At 34.0% G+C, this 17,212-nt stretch overlaps 1 protein-coding gene across 1 annotated transcript in view; it reads left to right on the top strand.

The window, feature by feature from the left end:
* Nucleotides 1–17,212, top strand: part of HDAC9 (histone deacetylase 9) — a 927,746-nt gene that overhangs the window by 867,812 nt on the left and 42,722 nt on the right. The window lies entirely within an intron of this gene.

Below are 17,212 nucleotides of genomic sequence, written 5' to 3'. Positions count from 1 at the left end.
AATTTGTGTATCATGAACTAAAGGAAGACAAGTTTAAATGATCTCTGATTTTCTGTGTCTTTTTTCCCATTGAGGTTTCTTTGGAATATAAATAAGATTATAAATTTTCCACAAGATACTTTAAGGGAAACAGATGGATTTGGTATATTGAACTTTGAAAGGTAAATTTTGGTGTGTCACATCTATCAGTATACAGAGGAACAAAGCTTAGGAAAGAAAGATTTTTTTTTGTTAATGAAAAATGGAAGAAAAATACATTCGTGTTGTGCATTATAATTCATTTGAAAAAAGGAAATGAAAATGTAATACTTGAAACAACTTAAGAAACAAAGAGTTCTTCTCACTTTCATTGACAATATAATTTATAATCCAAGGTCTGGCTTTCTATATATTTTTTCCAGTTCAAAGGTCATCATGACTAACAGTATGACTATATTGAAGTTTTAAATTTCATTCTTTTAGAAAAAAATAATATATAATAAGGCATATTGCATGTACCTCATCATTTTAAAAAGTGCATACATGTAGTTTTCACAGTAGTTTTATGTGGTAAGATCTAGGTAAGAGAATTTTTTTTTAAATCTTTCAAATACCAATTATTGCAATTTCAAATCCCAGTTTCCCTCCAAACTCCCTTTTCAAGTGATTAATAGGGCAATTATAACTTATTATCTGGCATTTCACTTTTACAAATAGCAAAATGTAGTAAAGCTTTAGCTTAAAACATTGGCAGAACCTACTTTGGCTTCTCAACACTGAACGTGCAATTGAACTCAAATTAGGAAGGTCAAGAAGGGCCTTTTTGAGGGACTCTGCACTTTGTCAGATGTATTTATTCATGTGTAGAAGATTAGAATTCATAAACATTTTGCCAGTTTTTTGAATGCTATTTCTTTTCCTTGTTGTTCTTGGCCGGGCCATGTCAGTACAGCAAAATGCTGCTTCATATGACTTATTATCAGCAGAATAATATGTATTACATAACTCAAAGGAATTATAAAATCAGCAGGAACTTTTGGCTCTGCATCTTAGTGTAAATATATAGATGGATACCAAAAAAACTTAATTTTTTAAAAATTAAGTTATCTGAGTGATGCAACCAAAATGGGTATTTTTCCTTTTAAATATTTTTTTATCATGAAAGTGATCTAGTTACCAAAGCATCTTTTACCTGTCCTTTTAAGAAATATGCACAAGGTCAGTCAAAATAATACAGTATTGGATTAAAACTGGTTTAAGCGTGGTACAGAAAATTCCTTGAGGCAACTGACTTTGAAGACATACCATGAGTGCATTTTTTTTTTCTTTTTCTTGGCAAAGATCAGAACTTAGATTTATCAGTCCAATCAGTGTATGATGAATATTTTTGAACTTCTTCAGTGAAGCACTTAGAAACACCAGCATGGGGTTTGCAAGAAATTGAAGTGACTATCTAAATCAGAAGAGTCAGGCTGCTTGAAATGGCATCAGAGATCTTTATGCAAATAATTACATCATTTTTAGAATCAGTAATAGAAGTCTGTGTGAGGTTCTCAGGGAAAATTATTTTGGTAGTCTGCATTTGTGCTGGTGGCGGTGGCAGCAAACAGTGGCACAGTTAATTTAAGGACAAATTTGCCTACTGTTATGCAAAGCCAATTAACAGCACCCTGGGTTGCTTCCCTGGAAGGAAATGTTTCCAAGAGGTGAGAAAAGCTTAAGCTGTTGGCATTCCTATGGAATCTAAAACGAAAACATTGAAAAACTTTAGGCAGGTAAAAGAAAGAGGAGCACATATAGTAGGAAGAGCCTTGGGTAGTAAGTTGGAAACATGACCATTAAAAGGCCACCTGTCAAAACAGAATAAATGACTGTTTTAAGCTTGTTAGAGAAAAAAACAAATTGCTGTCAGTGTGGAAGTTGTTGGGATGATGCTACAGCCTCTGGTACTGAAGGTTCAGCCCTTATATTTGAGTTTATGGCATGTGTTTTCTTTTTTTTAAATGTTTTTTTTTTTTGAGTAGAGTTGACAGTGTTAACATTAGTTTCAAGGGTATAGCAGTGATTTAGCCTTTTGCTATGTTATGCTATGCTCACTGCAAATGTAGCTGCCATCTGTCACCATATGATGCTATTAAAATATTGACTATAGCTTGTTTTACATCTCCTTCACTCTTATTAAGGTTTGTCTTTTACTCCTTCCTTCATTCCTTCTTCTTCTCCCTTTCTCCCTCCCTCTTTCTTTCCTCTCTTCCTCTTTCTCTCTGTCTTTCAGGATTTTATTTATTTATTTGAGAGAGAGAGAGAGAGAGCACAAGCAAGAAGAGGGGTAGAGGGAGAGGGAGAAGCAGACTGCCCACTGAGCAGGAAGCCTGGTGCAGGCTCAATCCCAGGACCTTGGGATTATAACCTGAGCCAAAGGCAGACACTTAACCAACTGAACCACCCAGGTGCCCCTCTTCCTCCCTCCTTCCTTCCCTTCTTCCCTGCTTTTTTTCCTTCCTATCTCTTTTTATTTCCCACTTTCCCTTCTTGCCTTCCTCTCTCTGTTTCTTTTTCTCCTTTCTCCTCCTCTTTATAATAACTGCAGTCTTCTGTTGAGTGGCTCAGCTGCTTTTTTCTGACTTGGATTTCAGCAGCAGTGGTTACACTTAGTGGTTGTATATGTTGATATCTTCCCAAGGTGACTTTTTGCTCTAAGGATGCTGAAAAAGTCCCTTGAAGTAACTCTAATAGGTGTTGGCAACTACCCCTGAGGTGAACTCTGGAGATGGTACTGTCCAAGCTGGTCATCAGATTTTAAATAAAGACGTTTTGCCATCTTTTCATCCTTAGTATTATGTATGACTGACTCCATTGGGGAATTGGTGTGAATTTGGCAAATGTTACAATTTCGTAAATAGTTGGAATTCATGAGTAGAGAAAGGGAGAATTGAATACAGGGACAATGTATGATAATTCAGAATACATTTTTCTAAGGTTTTTTTCTTAGACTGAATCTTATCCATTTTCTGAAAGAGAATGTAGGAATAAAGAGAGTAAAAATGTTTTGGAAAATATTATTTAAAGGTACTTTCTGTTGTAGATATGGCCTATGATGTTACATTTCTTATATTCTATAAGCTTTATAAGAAGCTGAGCCAAAAGTGATATGGGGATACTTTTGTTGTTGTTATCTGTTTTAGCAAATGCCAAATGAAGTAGAAGATAACTGGTAATTCAAAACTCCGTCATGTAGATGTTATATACTGTTTGTCTTTAGGCTTTCCAGAAGGTGTTAAAAAGAATGTGGGCTGAGAACCTATATACTTCATAGGGTTCCAATTACCAATAAAAGAAAGAAAGCATTTCTTTTTAGTGGTGAAACAGACATATTACAACATTCATTTATCTTCCTATTCATTCAGTAGTTTTTTATTGGACATCTATTTTTTTTCCCAAACGTTCTAATACAAGTAACGTTAAAAGCAATATAAACAAAATACTTTAGGAATGTAATATAGGACCTTTTGTTTTTAACTATGAGGATGGAGGAATATTTTAATAGATATAACATTTAACCTTGGTCTTAAATAAAAATGAGATTTTGACAAGCAAAAAATCAAAGGAAAGGATTTATCTGTTATAGTAAAAATACACAGATAAAGACATTAAGACTTCTTGAAATTGTGGGTGGCTCTGTTTTGGGTTTGTTTTGTTTTTGGCAGAGGAAAGGCTACTTTGAATGGAATAAAAGTAAATAATGAGGCTGGATCAGTGGTATGGAATATGATAAGGAATTGGAATTTCTGTGGAAAATATGGAAGACTTAAACAAATAAGGACCATACTTTGGGGTAAAATAACAACCAAGTATGTAATTTTTGAAAAAGACAGATTCTCATGTAAGAAAAAAAGAGTTTCTTAAGCAAATAATTAGGCAAAGTTTTCCTCCCTCTGATTATCAATAAACAAAACAATAGTCTATCAGTGATATGTTGGAGCTGACTCTCAGTGGCTTGTGAAAGCCAAGTGTGTGTATATCTCTACTCAAATCTGATTTCAGTCACATCACACTGGTATCTTGAAATAGGTGTTGGTGAGAATATTTATAGCGTGGAATTCAGCAAATGCTACAAATTACAGCTATTTCTGTTAAACATTTACCAGCACACCACTGCTACATGATGTGAAACAGGTCTTCTTAGCAGAAAAATTGACATTGGAAAAGAGTATAGTACAAATCTTTTTTACTAAACAAACAAACAAATCCCGAGGAAAAGCAGCTTAAAAAATGCAAATTAAAGAAGAGAAAATTTAAAAACACATGCAGAGGGGAAAATATAGGATCAAAGACAATCAAACAGGATGACTTACCAAGTATAACTATCAAATTTAAGCTTATTTGAAAAACAAGGACAAGAAAACAAGGTTTTTGGCATATAGAATGAATTAAGCCTTTGTTATAAAAGTTAATATCTAAACTATGGGCATTGTGTTATGAAACTGCACATAAAGCACCGAGCAAACTTCCCTTCAATGTTACTGAAACTTCATTTTAACATGCACCTATTTATTTATTTATTTGTTTGTTTGTTTGTTTGTTTCCTGTGGTTTGAAATGTTTTCTCATTGTATTGCACATCTATAATCTTACATCCGGGCTTAAAAATATTGATAGTGTGAATTATCCAATTTATTGCATTCATTATCCTCTTCCCATGCCTCCTATTCACCTTTAAGTTCATTTTTAATTATTTAGCTAGTTCTTACTACAGGTGTTTAATTATGCCACTAAGTCCAAACTTGCCATAGTTCAATATCATAGAAACTATGGGGTACTATTTGAATATGATAATGAATAGAGGGACTTCTTCATAATCTTCCTCTTCCATTTATTAGCTGATATTTTGTGTCATGATAGCTTTTTTTTTTTTTTTTTTTTTTTTTTTTTTTTAGTATTTACTTATTTATTTTACAGAAAGAGAGATATTTGGCGGGGGTGGTGGGGGAAAGGGTTGGAGAAGGTTTGAGGAGAGAATCTCCAAGCAGACTCCCCACTAGCACAGAGCCTGATGTTGGGCTCATCCCACAACCCTTGAGATCATGACCTGAGCAGAAACCAAGAGTCAGATGCTCACCTGATTGAGCCACCCAGGTGCCCCAGTGTTACGGTAACCCCAGCATTAAGTAGAGCAATAACCTCAATAATAATCTCAGATTTCAGCCTGCGTGTCCCTCTTATTTTATTCAAGGATGCCTTCAGTATCTTATGTGGGCTGCGTGGTCATGACTTACCCTTTGTTTCTTGGTTTTCCTGATACTCTCATAAGACGTGTTAGATTTATATCATTCCTCTTGGCCAGAGATATTTCTTTATTGCCATGTGATATCACCCTCCATTATCCACATGTAGGTAGGATTCAGGCAGACTCAGTCTGAATAATCTTAGTAGTCTGTCAGAGTAGTAACTTGATTACCAATGGAATCCATCCTCATTTAGTTGGTTTTTTTTTCCCCCCAATCTGTTTGGTCAAGGATTTCAATGACTTCAAATGAATAAAAGGGATTATTTTGAAAGTGACTCATGAATCACATTGTAGATAAAATTATAACCAGATTTACTTAAGCAATCAAATTAAACATATACAGCTAATTGCAAACATCTCTAAGACAATTAGTTAAATGAATCCCTCCTCACTGGGGAATTGATAATAGTTCATCCGCAATCCCTCCTCACTGGGGAATTGATAATAGTTCATCCGCCTGGAAGGTCAGGTCTATATGGCAAACTACTTCCCTTATCCTCTTGGTCTTGATCATCATATTCTTCCAAAGTTCTGCAATATCTTTGATCCTGAAACTAAACCCTTTATGAATTTTTTCTGTGTTGCTTTGCATGTTATATTGCATCTCTCAGTCCCTTTTTTTTTAAATAATAAAATATTTTATTTTTTTATTTTACATTTAATAAAATGTATCTAATATAAATCAACCTGTGCATGAGAATCAGCGAAATTCCTGGCATATAACTAGTGCTTAGTGTATTAGTTAGGCACTAAGCAAGAGTTGATTGAACTAAAGACATGGTTATCAGGTGATATGTACTTTTTTTTTTCCATTTTATTTATTTTTTCAGCGTAACAGTATTCATTGTTTTTGCACAACACCCAGTGCTCCATGCAAAACGTGCCCTCCCCATTACCCACCACCTGTTCCCCCAACCTCCCACCCCTGACCCTTCAAAACCCTCAGGTTGCCCCAACCTCCCACCCCTGACCCTTCAAAACCCTCAGGTTGTTTTTCAGAGTCCATAGTCTCTTATGGTTCGCATCCCCTCCCCAATGTCCATAGCCCGCTCCCCCTCTCCCAATCCCACCTCCCCCCAGCAACCCCCAGTTTGTTTTGTGAGATTAAGAGTCATTTATGGTTTGTCTCCCTCCCAATCCCATCTTGTTTCATTGATTCTTCTCCTATCCCCCTACCCCCCCATGTTGCTTCTCCATGTCCTCATATCAGGGAGATCATATGATAGTTGTCTTTCTCCGATTGACTTATTTCACTAAGCATGATACGCTCTAGTTCCATCCACGTCGTCGCAAATGGCAAGATTTCATTTCTTTTGATGGCTGCATAGTATTCCATTGTGTATATATACCGCATCTTCTTTATCCATTCATCTGTTGATGGACATCTAGGTTCTTTCCAGTCCCTTTTTAATTGAATTTGTAGCCTGTATCTAAGAATATAACTTGTTGTTTTTGCTGAAACACTCAAAATCTCACTGTTTTCCTAAAATGCACGATAGTATAGTAGAAAAAATATGGACTTAAGAACCAGACTTAGTTTCCCTATTCCCTTATGTCAGAAAATATACTCTCTTTTTTAAATGTCTTTAACTGTAAAGTATAATATTCAGAAAACTGTATAAGGTATGAACGTACAACTCAAGTACTACAAATCAAGCACATATACAATCATCAACCAAGTCAGGAAATAAAATAATCTCATCACTTCAGTAGGCCTCATATTTTCTTTCCCAATTAGTACCCCCTTTCTCTTTTTTGAAAGTAACCAATTTCCTGTTTTCTAACATCATAAATTTACCTATTTTTTTAACTTTACATACATGAAATCATATATATATATATCTCTTTGCATATAACTTCTTTTGCTCAGTATGATGTTTGTGAGACTCATCCATGTTATTGCAACTAGCTATAGTTCATTCGTTTGTACTGTTATATAGTACTACACTTCATAAAAAGAATAGGAAAATACCATAGTTGTTTATTCTACTTACGTTTTTAAAATTTATTCTACTTTTAATGAATATAGGGAATTTTTCAGTGTGGGGGCCATTTGGTACCATGTTATAATAGATTTTATGTGTGTTTCTTGATGCATTTGCACGCACATTTCTGTTGAATATATATATAACAGAGGTATTGCTGGGTTGTGGGATTTGTATGTGTTTATACAAATAGTTGTTATAGATACTAACAAACTGTTTTCCATAGTGGTTGTCACAATTCATACTCCTACCAGTAGCATATGACTGTTCTGTTGTTCTGTATATTTCCTGTTTATTGGCTCCACATATTGGTATTGTCAGTCTTTTAAAATTTTAGACATTATTTTTGATATGTGATAGTATATCATCATGGTTTTGTCTTGGCAAAATGCTAATGAAGTAAATTAGATCTTCATTTACTTTTTGATTATTTGTATATTTCATTTTTGAAGTACTTATTAAGTCTTCTCTCCACTCTTAGATTGTCATCTTTCCTACTGATTTGAGCAGTTCTTTATGGGTTCTATTGTTGGTTAAATGTGTTGAAATATCTTATCTAATTATCCTTTTAATCATGTTCTTTGATAAGTAAAAGTAATTTTATTGTAGTACAAACCTATCATTTCCTTTATGATTAGTTTTTTTTGCATTCTTTTAAAGTTTTCTTTGTACCCAAAGCCATTCAGATATCCTCCTCAATCTTTCCTTAAAGCTTTGTTTTTGACTTCAACATTTAGCTGCACAGTCCAACAGGAATTGAATTTTTATATATAGCATGAAGTAGAAGTCAGTTTTTTTAAAATGTGGATATACAGTTGATCTTGTACCATTTATTAAAAAGTTCATCTATTCCTTATGGCCCTGCAATAGTATCCTTGTTTGTATACCCATGGTGATGCTTTTCTATTCCACGAAACTGTCTGTCTGCTTGACATTATTAGATTGCCTTAACTACTGTGGTTATATAAGAAATCTTGATATCTGTTAGAACAAATCTCCCAGTTATTTTTTGTCTTCAAGATAGTCTCGGGGCTACATTTGTCCCTTCTGTGTTTTCATATAAGATTTTAGAATCAGCTTGTGCAGTTCCACAAAAGAAATATAAATGAATTTAGTTTATCAATAAAAGCAAAGATTATCACATTGTAATAAAAAAGTGCTGTTTAAAGGGATACCTTCTGTAATATAATAATAAAGTTTGAATGTACAGAAGTAAAGAAAAAATTAAACTACAGAAATTAACTGTAGAGCTCATGTAGCTATATTAATATCAGATAAAGTGAACTTTAAGACAAAAAAGAACTAGAGATAGAGATGCTTCATAGTGCTAAAATATCCTATTAACTGAGAAGATGAAACAGCTCAAGAGTTATATATCTAGTAACACAGCTTCAAAACATACCAAGTAAAAATTGAAAAAACAAATGGAAAAATAATCAAAACCACAATCATAATGACAGATTTTAACACACCTCTCAGAAACTGATTGACAAAGAAGACAATAAAAAGGAGGTATATAGATTTAAATACTTTAATAAACTAGCCCTCATTGAAATATATAATAGGCCATACTCAGTAACTACAGAGTATCATTCCTTTCAAGGACTCTTACAATGTTTTCAAGACTCTTTCAGTGTTTCAAGTATTTGGGGGCATAAAGTAAATTTCAATAAATTTCAAATAATTGAATTCATACAGAGTATAACCTCTTACCACAATGAATTAAACCAGAATCAGTATTACATAACACAAACAAATGAAAAGACATGCCTTGTTTATGGATTGGAAGACCTGATATTGTTAAAATGCCCATACTTCACACAGTGATCAACATTTCAGTGCAATCCCTATCAAAATCCCAGTGGATATTTTTTACAGAAATAGAACAAAAATCTTTAATTCATAAGAAACCACAAAAGACTACAAGTAAACAAATAAATCTTGAGAAAGAAGAACAAAGCTAGCGTCCTCATACCTCCAGCTTCAGTAATTAAAACAGTATGGCAGGGCCATAAAGTCAAACTTGTAGACCAAGCGAACAGAATAGAAAGCACATATGTGGTCAGCTAATCTTCAACAAGCGTCCCAAGAATACATAATGAAGAGAGGATAGTCTCTTGAACAAATGGTGCTGGGACAACTGGATATCCATTTATAAAAGAATTAAATTAGACCCTTATATTACATTATACACAAAAGTGAACTAAAAAGTGTATTAAGATTTAAATGTAAGATCCAAAACTAAAAAACTCCTAAAAGAAACCAGGGAAAATTTCATGACATTGGTCTTCGTAGTGATTTCATGGGTATGACACCAAAAGCACAGCTACAAAACCAAGGATAAACAAGTAGGACTACATCAAATTAAGAAGCTGTACAGGAAAAGAAAGGACAGAGTGAAAAGGCAATCTGTGGAATTGGAGAAAATATTTGCAAACCATATATCTGATGAGATGTTCATCTCTACAATAAATAAGAACTCCTTAACAGCTCATAGGAAAATATACTAATAACCTAGTATTAAAATGGGCAAAGAACTTGAACAGAAATTTGTCAAAGAAGACATATAATGGCCACAAAGTATATGAGAAAATGCTTAATATCACTAATTGTCAATAGATGCAAGTCAGAACCACAGTGAGATATCACCTCACATCTGTCAGTACAACTGTTAACAAAAATGCCCAAGATGAATATTGGCAAGAATGTGAAGAAAAGGGAACCCTTGCATTTGTGTTGGTGGGAATGCAAAATGCTCTGAAAAACTGTATACAGGGCCCTCAAAAAATTAAATATGGAACTTCCATATGATATAGCAATCCTCCTTTTGAATATTTATCCAAAAGAATCAACATCAAGATCTTGAAGAGATAATAACACTCCCATGATCATTGCAGTACTATTTACCAAGGACAAGATGTGGACACAAACTAAATGTTCACTGGCAGATGAATGAATAAGAAAATGCGGTATATACATACAATGGAATACTATTCAGTATTTAAAAGGAAAGAAATTTTGCAATATGTGAAACATGAATGAACCTTGAAGCCATTATGCTAAGTGAAATAATCCAGTTGCAGAAAGCAAATATTACATGATTCCGCTTACATGAAGTATCTAGAATAATCAAATTCATAGCATCAGAAAATGAATGGTAGTTGTCAGGGGCCAGAGGGAAGAGAAATGAGGAGTTACTAATCAATGAGCATGAAATTTCAGTCAAGCAAGATGAATAATTATGCTCTAGTGATCTGCTCTATGACATTATTCCTATAGTCAACAATAATGTATTATACACTTAAAAATTTGTTAAGTGGTTAGATCTCATTTTAAGTGTTCTTGCTACTGAAAAATAAAATAAAAGTAAGATACCAATGATGTAAAATAAAATGAAGTATAAAAACAAAACTGAAAAAAATAGTTATATAATTTGAAATAAAAATATAATTGGAAAACCTCTTATTTGGAAATTTCAAAATACAGTACCTCATGAGCCAAAGAAATCACGATGAAAATTAGAAAATATTTTGAGTTGAATGATTATGAAAATACAAACTATTAAAATTTGTGTCATGTATATAAAGTGAATTTGGGGGAAATATAAAGTTTATAAATGTGTATATTAGAATGGAAAGTTTAAAAGTAAAGATAGAAGCATAAACTGAAGAAATTAAAAAATCAAAGCAATAAATTAAACATGAAGTAAGCAAAAGAAGTATAAAGAGAGGAAGTAATAAAATATAAAACAAATGTATAATATATGATTTTTAAAAGTCTAAGTTTTATTCTTTGAAATAATTAACAAAATTGATAGAACTCTAAGAAGACTGATTGACAAAGAACAGTTATGCATTACCAGTACTCAAAATGAAAAAGGGGGTCTTATTACAGTTTTTAATGTATTAAAGAAAAATTGTTATGTAAAAAAAAAGTTGAAATTTTACTTGAAATGAAAAATTTCTTACAAAAATACAACTTTGCAAAAACCAAGTCAGAAAGACGGAAAATTTGAATGGCACTGTAATTATTAATGAAATTGAATCTTGAATGCCAAATTTACCAAGAGAAAATACTAGACCCCTGTAGCTTCGTCAGTGAATTCTATAATTTATGCTGTTTTAGAGTAAAGGGAGGGAGAAGATGGGAAGAACACTTGACAGCTGATTTCTTGAGAACAGTATTATATGATACCTCAAACTTAAAAGAACATTATAAGAAAGGACTATTATAAGAAAATCTTGCTCATAAGCATAGCAGCGAAAACACTAAGCAAAGTATTAGCCATTTGTCAATATCTTAAAAACCCATAACAAAGTTGTATTTAAGCCAAGAACATATTAACATTCCAAAATGAGGGGCATCTGGGTGACTCCAATGGTTATGCATCTTCCTTCTGCTCTGGTCATGATCTCCGAGTCCTATGATCCAGCCCTAGTCCGCCTCCCTTCTCAATGAGGAGTCTGCTTCTTCCTCTGCCTCTCCCCTCTCCCTTGTGCTCTCTCACCCACCTTTCTTTCAAATGAATAAATAAAATCTTCAAAAAAGAATCCAAAATAAGTAATTATAATTTGTTACATTGAGAGAATGATGAAGAAGTATGCCACTTCAATAGATGCTTAAAAGTCTGTTAATAAATTAAACACCCCATTATTTTTTTAATTTTTTATTTTTTTATTTTTTTATTTATTTTCAGGGTAACACTATTCATCGTTTTTGCACCACACCCAGTGCTCCATGCAATATGTGCCCTCCCTATTACCCACCACCTGGTTCCCCAACCTCTCCCCCCCACCCCTTCAGAACCCTCAGGTTGTTTTTCAGAGTCCATAGTCTCTCATGGTTCACCTCCCCTTCCAATTTCCCTTAACTCCCTTCTCCTCTCCATCTCCCCATGTCCTCCATGTTCTTTGTTATGCTCCACAAATAAGTGAAACCATATGATACTTGACTCTCTCTGCTTGACTTATTTCGCTCAGCATAATCTCTTCCAGTCCCGTCCATGTTGCTACAAAAGTTGGGTATTCATCCTTTCTGATGGAGGCATAATACTCCATCGTGTATATGGACTACATTTTCCTTATCCATTCGTCCGTTGAAGGGCATCTTGGTTCTTTCCACAGTTTGGTGACCGTGGCCATTGCTGCTATAAACATTGGGGTACAGGTGGCTCTTCTTTTCACTACATCTGTATCTTTGGGGTAAATACCCAGCAGTGCAATTGCAGGGTCATAGGGAAGCTCTATTCTTAATTTTCTTGAGCAATCTCCACACTGTTCTCCAGAGTGGCTGCATCAACTTACATTCCCACCAACAGTGTAAGAGGGTTCCCCTTTCTCCACAACCTCTCCAACACACGTTGTTTCCTGTCTTGCTAATTTTGGCCATTCTAACTGGTGTAAGGTGATATCTCAATGTGTAAACACCCCATTATGATAACTACTTTCGACAAACTGGGAATAAAAGTAGAATTTATTAACTTGATAAAGGATATCTAGAAATGTTCTACAGTATGCATCAGATTTAAGGGGGAAATATGGGAATTTTTCATGGAAATCAAAAATTGGGCAAAGATGCTCACTTTTATTGCTTTGTTTTAACATTGCACAGTGGTCCTAGACTGTGCACTAGGGTAGGAAAAAAAATAAAAATATTGGACAGGAGTAAACAAATCTATTATTTTTTACGGATGATATAATTATGTATGTAGAAAGTCTATACAAGATTATTCATATATACATTGCTGGAATTAATAAGTTTAAAGAAATTAATGCTCAGGGTGCCTGGGTGTCTCAGTGGGTTAAAGCCTCTGGCCTTCGGCTCAGGTCATGATCTCAGGGTCCTGGGATCGAGCCCTTCATCGGGCTCTCTGTGCAGTGGGGAGCCTGCTTCCCCCTCTCTTTCTGCCTACTTGTGATCTCTGTCTGTCAAATAAATAAATAAATAAAATCTAAAAAAAAAAAAGGCAATGCTCAATTTAAAAATCAATTAAAGTTCAAAAATCAATTAAAATATCAATTAAAATCAATTTATTGATTCAGAAATGAATTATCACTGTTGTTATTCCTAGTCTTTCACTCTAAACCATACCCCAACTATAGCAGGCAACCAAAAGGGAGAATCTATTCCACTTGTCTCTTAGCTCTGGAGGGCCAAATAAAGGCAGCCTCCTCAACATTTTCTTTCAATTAATCTTTCCTTCATTCATTCAACATTTTTAAAATACCCACCTTATCCCAAGTTCTGTCTTTGCCTTTAAATGGCTCACAACAAAATAGAAAATGACAGACATGACTTACTACAATAATGTGTAGAGTAAACAAGAATATTTGGTGGAAAGAAAGCACAGAGAGGGAAGTAATTTGCTCTCTCAGAATTTTAGAAAAGATATCACAGAGCCGGCAATGTTTGTGTTGGTCTTTGGATGATTTAGTAAGGTTTCACCGATTCAAATAAGGATAGAGAAAGTCGAATTTAGCAGAAACAGAACAAATAAAGGCATAAAAGTGTGAAAATGCTTGACATATTTGGGAAACATAAAAGCTAATAAGAGTAATTAGATCCTTTGCTTGATTAATGTATACCTCTATCCTCGTGTACTTATTTGCAAAATCTTTATTTAGCTTTGTTCTGTTCTGAATCATGAAAATAATAAAATTGATTTTCATGTCTCATGAGTACAGAGTGAGTTTTAAAACTCTTACTCAGGGGACGCCTGGGTGGCTCAGTGGTTTAAGCCGCTGCCTTTGGCTCAGGTCATGATCTCAGGGTCCTGGGATCGAGTCCCGCATCGGGCTCTCTGCTTGGCAGGGAGCCTGCTTCCCTCTCACTCTCTCTGCCTGCCTCTCTGCCTACTTGTGATCTCTCTCTGTCAAATAAATGGATAAAATCTTTAAAAAATAAATAAATAAAAAAATAAAACTCTTCCTCAGGAGCTTCTCCAAGGATACTCTAGCCTATTTTTTTTAAAAGATTTTATTTATATATTTGACAGACAGAGATCACAAGTAGGCAGAGAGGCAGGCAGAGAGAGAGAGGAGGAAGCAGACTCCCTGCTGAGCAGAGAGCCCGATGCGGGGCTCGATCCCAGGACCCTGGGATCATGACCTGAGCCGAAGGCAGAGGCTTTAACCCACTGAGGTGCCCCTCTTGCCTATTTCTATAAATGCATCTTAGCCAACTAAAATGACTTTCGATTATTTAAATTATTTGATTCTAAAGATATGAAAATTACTTATTTACTACATTATAACGGTCACAATTTTTATGGTGTTTCAAAATAGCTATATACTTAGAAATTACATAAGTAAAACTTACCAAACATCTGAAGTACATCAATATGGTATTGCCACTTTGTGTAAAAAATGTAGAAAAATAAATGTCCCTGTCACTGAGTCAGAAAATTTCTATAAAGTTCTATAAGTAATGGTTGCATTTAAGCTTTAGACCTAATAAAGCTGCATGAGAAATTCATGTGTCAAGAGATTGTGTTAAAATTATCTAGTGTGTCTTATTACTCCATGATAATAATTATTACTTGATGGAATAGCATGATGGGTGTGAGATATTTTCTACATCTGCATTGGCTTTGTCTTTTTTTAAATACAAAAGTACTCTGCTTTACATAAAATATATCCTAATTTTTTAATAACTCTAACATTGATTAGCCTCAGTAGGCAATGATTTTGCCCAAATTTAAGAAAAATGACTATTCATTTAATATTATTTCATTACAGTTAGTTATTAGATTACTAATTATGACCAATACTTATAAATATTTGTTAAATAACTGCTTTAATCAGATGTTTTTTAGTGCTTTTAATTGTGAATGATTATATGTGCTGCCGAAGCAAGTACATTAATTGTGAATGATTAAATCAGCACTCTAGAAAAGACAACTCAGTTCTGTGGTCCCTCTATCAAGGTTTTAATTTTATGAAAACGGACTCTAAATGACATTTGCCTTCTTGTCAGTTCAGAGTATTACCTATTACCTTCTCTGCAGACCTACCAAAGGAAAAATAAAAAACCCACATTGAGAACTTTCTGAATTCATCTCTGTCTGTGTGTATACCCTCAAAAATGAAGAAAATTGGGGCAATTTATTGAAGTTTAAATCCTCTAAATGACATTCACCTAAAACGTGCAGGGAAATGGTTTGGGAGGTTTAAATTATCAGTGTAATTGCTTTAATTCCCTAGGTTGCTTTTATAAGTGGACACAACTTTATCATATCCAAATAATGATTCCAAATTAGAGTTGTTTGTATTTTTACTCTCAGTACTCTGAATCACATTTATGTTCTGCATAACCCAGGTATTAAAAATAGCCCACAAACCTCAGTGCAAGAGAGTTCCAGAAGTGAGGTTTTTACATTAATGATCTTCCTGTAGTTTTCTTTGCAGTAGCCAGCACCTTTCAGTTTGTCAGCGTTTTTACTCTAATGTCTCAGAAAAGCTTTTTGAAAGCTATATTCTGAAATCATCTTGTTCTTTTGTTCTTAGGTATTTGAACACTGAGTGATGTTTCAAAATGTTTTATTAGTAAAATCCATCTGATTTCTATTAAAATTTTTCTCTAATCTCTGAGACAGAGTGAAAAGAAAGAGTATTTACAAGCAAGATAGCTCAACACTATCTAATTCTGGAATAAGTTTTCCAAGTAACATTCTGCCTATGATTCATTAGTTTCTCTGAGTTAAGAGCTTGTTACTAGGATAACATATTCTTGAAGATACTATCTAAAATATCAAATTTTTAAAAAATATTTTTAAAATTGTAAGAACTTGAGATTACAGAGCCTTTACACTGACACTTTCTTTCTCACTAAACTGTATTGCAAATAACCTTTTGATGTTTTAAAGGTTTTTCTTTGGCAGCTAAGAAAAAAAACTTTCAAACACTTGAAAGTTGTATTTAGTGAATTTACCCATGTATAAATATCCCTAAGCTAGTTGGTTATCCTATGGCATCTGGAAGAAAGGTGCTATTGTTTTAGATTCCATGACTGAAGTATAGGAATAATCAATTCAGAGAGACCCTGGGGGGAAGATTCACTCACATATGCTGTAGAAACTTGGAATTCCTGAGTTTTTAGGTTCTTTCTTCAGATGAAGAGACAGATGAGTTTCTATTTCAGTACAGTGTGTGGTGACATCGGTTCCTTTTCATGCCATATTATAATTCGACCATCAGTTTGAATTTGAGACTATTGACTTTAAATTTTCTAAGAAAGCTCCCTTTTTTGTTAATACCTTTGTTATTATTACTTTCCTTTTGTTTGCAAGTGTTCTGGCTATGCAGTTCCTGATGCTATACACCAAGCTACATCATCAAGGTATTCCCAGGATGTATAATCAGATTTAGTTCTGCCAAAACATTCCATAAATTACTTAAAGTTCCTCTTCATTTCTCACAAAGCACTGTTTCTAAGCTTGTCCTTGAAAAATCAGTGTAATTCCAGAAGATCATTATACATTTGCAAGGCAGGAATTTGTCCCATGTTTCCACATGGACATCTGCATAGTTATAAGAACAGTAGAAGTTAAATGAAAATGCACAGTTATTTCCCCTTAAAAATGCTTTGGTTTTATTTGAACATTTTCTCTACCATTTATTTAATAGCAGTTGGATAAGAGCAGCTGTGTCTCATGGCTTTCTATTGTGAAGTGTCTAGAAGTGTAAAGTGGTTGAATATAAAAACACTGCAAAAGTACGGATAATAGACTGCCCACTTTCTGTGTACTGCAACTTCCCTGAGGTTTTGTTTGCAGGGCCCAGCTGCATATACAGACATGATGGAATTTGGTTTGTAAAGAACCTACAAAAATTACACAAATAACTCAGATTTCTAATGAATAATACACAGACATGCACCTGCTTCACGGACTTCATAGATTAGTTTTGTGACCAATAGAAAAGCCCCTTGGAATTCAATTACATGGCTGCAAAACAGAAAATAAA

Source organism: Meles meles, chromosome 10 (genome assembly GCF_922984935.1).
Source record: "Meles meles chromosome 10, mMelMel3.1 paternal haplotype, whole genome shotgun sequence".
Classification (NCBI taxonomy): Eukaryota; Metazoa; Chordata; class Mammalia; order Carnivora; family Mustelidae; genus Meles; species Meles meles.
This window is presented reverse-complemented; position numbering and strand designations above follow the sequence as displayed.